Source organism: Sciurus carolinensis, chromosome 18 (assembly GCF_902686445.1).
Source record: "Sciurus carolinensis chromosome 18, mSciCar1.2, whole genome shotgun sequence".
Classification (NCBI taxonomy): domain Eukaryota; kingdom Metazoa; phylum Chordata; class Mammalia; order Rodentia; family Sciuridae; genus Sciurus; species Sciurus carolinensis.
This window is the reverse complement of record NC_062230.1, coordinates 39,045,632-39,051,864: the sequence shown is the minus strand read 5'-3', so window position 1 is coordinate 39,051,864 and position 6,233 is coordinate 39,045,632. Positions and strand designations below refer to the sequence as shown.

The 6,233-nt window shown below is 43.0% G+C and overlaps 1 pseudogene; it reads right to left on the bottom strand.

Annotated features, from left to right (window-relative positions):
* Positions 1–1,279: 1,279 nt before the first annotated feature.
* LOC124969962 (tRNA-splicing endonuclease subunit Sen15-like) lies at positions 1,280–5,286 on the bottom strand (annotated as a pseudogene).
* Positions 5,287–6,233: the final 947 nt, after the last annotated feature.

Below are 6,233 nucleotides of genomic sequence, written 5' to 3'. Positions count from 1 at the left end.
GCTCCCTTGCAGCTAGTGGTGGCCCTATGACACCATTTTGCAAGGAATAGTATTTAGTAACCAAGATCTGGGTATTAAGGGTATTCATTGACATTGGGCTGTCATTGGGTATAGTGTTTTTTAAGTATTTTTATTTTAAAATATTTTATTATCAAAGTAACACAAATAAAAGTTAAAATATTGAGGAAAGATAAAGTTATCCATTTATTGCTCTGCCATCCTACTGTAACCACAGTTAATGATTTCATCTACTTGACCATTTTTTTTTTGCAGTACTGGGGATTGAACCCAGGGCCTTGTGCTCGCAAGGCAAGCACTCTACCAACTGAGCTATCTCCCCAGCCCTTGACCACTTTTTATTATGTACTTTTGGCGTGTTATTTGCAACCAGGATCACATTCATTCATATACTTTTCAATCTTATAAGTTTTTAACATTTTCTTATGTTTTTCATAATATTCATCCATAAATTTAATGAGTACATATACCCTTCATAGATCTGTTTACTGACTATTTACCTTGACCAGGGGATGACAAAGGATAGCCCCACATTTGAAAATAAAGTTTTATTGGCACACAGCCATGTCCATTTGGACACATAATATCTATTGCTGTTTTCATGCTACAAACGTTAGTGTTGAGAAGTTATGACACAGACAAAATGACCTGCAAAGCCTAAAATATTTACTCTACAGCTCTTTAAAGAAATAGTGCTCCTCCTTAAACTTTGATAATTTGAGTTATACAAGCAATACCATTTGGACAATTTTTGTGCATATTATTTTTCATACTTGGACAACTCAATTGGAGGATATTAATAAAAGAGGAATAACTGGGTCTAATTAACAAATACATTTTTAAAACTGCAACTATCCCTCACTCTCTCTCATAATATTCCAGCTCTGATATGATAAGGATGGCGGTGACGGGATGGAAAGGAGGGCCCAGCACTCTCGTAGGTAGTATTTCTCTGGTCTCTATTAATCCTGACATGGGAATTTACACTCTTGACAAGCATATTTTTCTTCTGATTTAAAGTCAACCAAAGAGAGAAATAACAGTAAGTGCAACAGAAAAACAAACCTATTCAAAGAAATCTTTTACTTTCTACTAAAGATGGAAAAGCAGGCAGAAATAAACTCTCCACATGTCAGAATGTACATGAAGTACCAGCCCTAGCTGGCTACAGAGGCCAGAAGGCCCTGGGAGAGCAGAGTAAGGGAAGAGGTGGTGGTTTCAATGAGCCAGCAGTGGCTCGTATGAATGTGGGTGATGAAGAGGCACAGAGTAGATCTGAGCACAACTGTAACTAAACTGTCTCCAATAAGCGTTCTAGAGCAACAACTCTATAGTTTCAAGCAATACAAATTCTTCTACCTAGGAAAGTTTTATTCTTGAGAAAGAAAACTTATGGAATGGAAACATTTAAATCAACTCTATCTCTGAGATAAAAGATAAAGCAGGTGGATGGGTCTCAAATCCAATCTTTTATGAATAAACTTGAAAAGTGCAGATGTCATCTTCTAAGGGGAATATTCTGAGGGTCTGGCAGCATAAACCCTTCACTGAGTTTATAATAGACTGTTGTAGAATCAGATTCCACCATGACCAGAGTGAAAGAAATTGGCAAATCCGGATCTGCATCACCTCGTAGTTTTGGAGATGCCTTCAAGATGTCCCTTATCCTTTGATGGTTGACAGAAGCAGAGATGGGTGCCGGCAACACGGGTCTGTGACCCTTCCCCTTCTATCTCAGTACCAACCAGGCAGAAGAGCTGGAGTTCAGGCAATCCTACAACTTTTATTCTCCATGAGATCCAGGTAAACCAAGAAAGCTATATAAACTTGAGTGGCATCTCCATGTTTAATTCCATCATTTCTAAATACTTAGGGTGGGTGCTCATCCAGGCGTCCTGCGGTGTCCACTTGTGAGCGCGACGCCATTGCCAACGCCGCCCGAGTCCAGACCGCTACAGCCGGGAGCCGGCTCAGGATCGCCCCGCTCCTCCAGGCTCGCCCGCGACACTCCTGGGTATAGGTTTTTTCCCAGTCCCCCGAAAAAATCTTAAAACAGCTTACTAGCTTATGTCTGTCTGCTAAGTTCCTTCTCCAACCCATTCGCTCAGCCTTGCTGGCAACGGACGCTAGTGGACTGTGGATTCTGAATTTGGGTTCATGGGCATTCCTTCCCACTTCCATTCTTCAGACCTGTCTGGGGAGGCCCTATCCTCGTCCTTTTAGTTCTGGGATAATGAACTGGATTCTCACGTGTAATGTGTGCTGATCAGCTTTCCATCTCTATAGTAAATATCTGAGATAGTCAACTTACAAGGAGAAAAGGCTCACAGTTTTGGAGTTCATCATGTATTGACTGTGGTGAGGGCGCACGTCATAGCAGCAGTGCCAGGCAGAGCAAAGCCATGGTGCAGGACCAGGGGCGGGAGAGAGATGAATAAAAATTGTGGCATAAAGGATTGGGTTTATGGGGCTGGGGAGATAGCTCAGTCAGTAGAGTGCTTGCCTTGTAAGCACAAGGCCCTGGGTTCATCCCCAGCAGCCCCCCCCGCCAAAAAAAAGAAAAAAAAAAAAAAAAAGGATTGGGTTTATGACCCAGAAGGACCAGAATATTCCACTCTCCCTTTCAAAATGGTTGATTCAGGTTTGGTTGCATGACCCAAGAAGAGAGGGTCGTGCAGCCAGCCTTACGTGAGGTTAATAAGTTGACATTGGTAGAGAGAAGTTCTATGTGCCCTGTTCTATGCTAGTCTAGGAGGATGTGAGTTTGGAGCAGCTATCTTGCTGCCAAACAGAGAGACAATCTACAGAATGAAATAGAACAGAAGAAAACAAAGTAGAGAGATACAGGATCCTAATGTCATTATTTGGGTCCCTGAATTTAGCCCTGCCTGAAAACAAAGACTTTGTAAGAAGACACTGTACTTTGCAATTATATCAACCAATAAATTCCATTTCTCCAAAAGGCTGATATGAGTTGGTTTTCTATCACTTGCAAATAATGCCTTTACTAAATTAATGAGTATACTTCCCACCCTATCTTTCATAATTAGCTTTATGGGTTGTTTCTTTTGTGGCCAATTCTGGAGACAGGATAGACAGAACTTGATGTCTAATAGCATGTGTCTGATGAAGATATGAAACCTCATTAAAACCCGAGGTTTCAATCTTGAGTTATTGGGAGCCACCACATATTAGTTAGAGGAACACATGGTTTTCAGAAGACATTACTCAAAGGATTTGACTGCCACTTCTGACTCAGAGTTTCTGTGGGGTTTTTTTGTTTGTTTTTCTGGTACTGAGAATTGAACCCAGGGGTGCTTAACCATTGAACCACATCTCCAGTCCTTTTTAGTTTTTATTTTGAGACAGGGTCTTGCTAAGTTGCTTAGGTCCTCATTAAGTTGCTGAGGCTGGTCCTGAACTTGTGATCTTCCTGCCTCAGCCTCCTGAGTAGCTGGGATTACAGGGATGTGCCACTGCATCATGGCAGGTGTGTGGTTTTTACAAGTGATTCTTTAATTTACCAATCCAGAGTAGTAAACTTTACAGTGCATAAGATCAAATGCTTTACAGACATCGTACAGTCAGATCTTGCCTTCAAAACAACCGTAGAGGAAAGGTCGTGAAGATTGATACCCACTGGGATCAAGAATTCTCATTTCTTCACTGGAGTCCATGTTCTACCAACTTATAAATAGACTCAACAGTGATTCCCATTTCTCATTTATCCCTACTTAAGATATAGAAGAAAAGACTTGTCATATGACCCCTTATAAAAATGACTTGACATATGAAGATAAGTATGTGGCACTATTTCCAAATGATGTGTATTGAGCAGAGAGTCAAGTTTGCAAATATGATTTGATACCTGTAGTTTCTATTTTGTAGAGTGGGCCCTAGACCATCACACTGATGAGGTAGTTATAAGATGTTTAACAAAAATTATCTCATTGAGTCATCACAACTCGATAAGGTGAATATTATTTCTCCACTCTACAGGTGGTGAAATTTTGTGATAGCAAATGAGATAGGGGAAGTCACGTGTGTTGGTGCATGCCTGTGACCGAGCAACTCAGGAAGCTCAAACAGGAGCATCGCAAGTTTGAGGCCAGCTTCACCTGAACTTAGAGACCCTAAGCAACTGAGTCAGACCCTGTCTCAAAATAAAAAATAAAAAAGACCAGGATGTGACTCAGTGGTAAATTGCCCCTAGGTTAAATTCCCAGTACCCTTCCCCAAAAGAATGAGATAGGTGGGCTCTCAGGGAGAGGAGGAGACCCTCGCTGGAGGGAAACCGGGATCTATGAGCATGACCGGCCATGCTTGGCTCTTCAGTTAGAGGAACAAAACCTGAGGGTGGGCTTGGACCAGATCAAGCAGAACAAAAACATAATCAATTTAAATGTAACCAGATTCAAAGACCTACACAGTGTGCCTGTGCAGATTTATGGCTAGACCGCTTAACCAGGAAGAAACAGCCTGAACCCCAAATTTGAAGTAAGTGACATGGGACTGATTTTCTCAGTGCTGCCTGGGAACTTGTACTTTTCACCCCAGGAAAGCCCTGAGTCGAGTCAGAGAGCTGCACACTGGGGCGGGACTCTCTTCTCTTCTCTTCTCTGAGAGGCGAGGGCATCTGCACCCTGCCTTTGGGGTGTGTACCTTTGCTTCGCTGTCCTTGAATACATCTTTTCTTGCCTTGCTCTTTGACACATTCTGAGGTTCTTTTCGGTGGTGTAAGTCAAGAATCTGTCTGGGCCAAGTTGAGGTCCTTCTGCCGCCCTGGGGCCCCTGTGTAGTGACAAGAAGAGATTGGTAGCTCACCCAAGGTCATGTAACAACTGATAATGATGGATCTGCAAGTTGCGTACAGGTCTGTGAGAATACAAAGGAAATTCTTTTAAGCTCTATACAGCCTCACGTACATTTCCCAGTAAGGACACCATCCCAGCTGGGTGAGAGATGCAGTACAGAATTCTGAGTTTCCTTTAGCAGAAAGGTTTTGCCAATGGCTTCCTGCAAGGTTGCATCATTTTCAGTGTTGCCAACCATGAAGCAGAGTTACATAAGTCAGACGACAGGTCTTTATTGATGGTGTTGGACCACAAAGAGCCCAAGAGGTGAAGGGACAATTACTCTCCACTAGTCTCTAACAAGGCTCTTAGGGAATGTGACCCTAGTGGCCACGGAGGCGCCTATAAAGCACTTACCCTGGGACTCTCCTTCTGGCACTGGGGCTGAGTCCTGCCACTCCAGCAGCTTGTTCATGCAAACTTAGCCTGCGAAACCCAAAGACAAGTCCTCCTCCCTCAAACCAGTGACTTCTGGCCAGGTCTGAAAAAGCGAAGCCAGTCCAGGACTTCTGGTGACTGTGTGTGTACTACTACTCCTTCTGGGTAAGAGCCAGGTCAGAGGGCCTTCATCAGCAACTACCTGCCAGCAGAGAAGCTCACAGGACACTCCTCAGTTCCTTCTTTCCTTCCCTTTTCCTCCCTCCCTCTCTCCTTTCTCCCTTCCTCCCTTCTTCTCTTCCTTCCTTTTTCACCAGGGGTGATTGAATCCAGGTGTGCTCTACCACTAAGCTCAACCTCCGTCCTCTTTATTTCTTATTTTAAGACAGGGTTTTGCTAAGCTGTTGAGGTTGGCCTTGAAATTGTGATCCTCTGCCTCAGCCTCTGTACTGAGTCACTGGGATTCCAGGTGTGTGCCACTGTACTTGGCCGCTTCTTCAAAAAATGGAGCCATAAAAATAGTCCTGAGATCATTGGCAGTACCTTGAATCACCCATCACAATCAATGTCTGTCTGTTTTTTTTCTGAGATCCTGACTGGGGAATAGATATGGGCTATTTCTGCCCATACCTCTGGGTCATTTCCACTTAGCTTTACAAGTCATATTCAGGGACCTCAGTGGAAATAGCCATGAAAGCCTGACTCAGACCTCTGTAAAGTGCTCTGTAAATGTGAGCCCAGAAAGAAGCAGCATTACTGTCATTATCACTCTGGGAGCAGATATTGACTGCTCATGATCTAATCCTCTAAGCAGATGGGTCAGGAATGTTCAAATTACAGAAGATAAAGTGGAGTTCTTTTCTCTAAGGCAACGGCACTAATGGTATTGATGACATTAATACTCAATACTAAATGCTTGCTGCATGACAGTCTCTATGAAAATCACTTTATGTCTTCTCTGGAACTCCTTGTAAGTACTGGAGT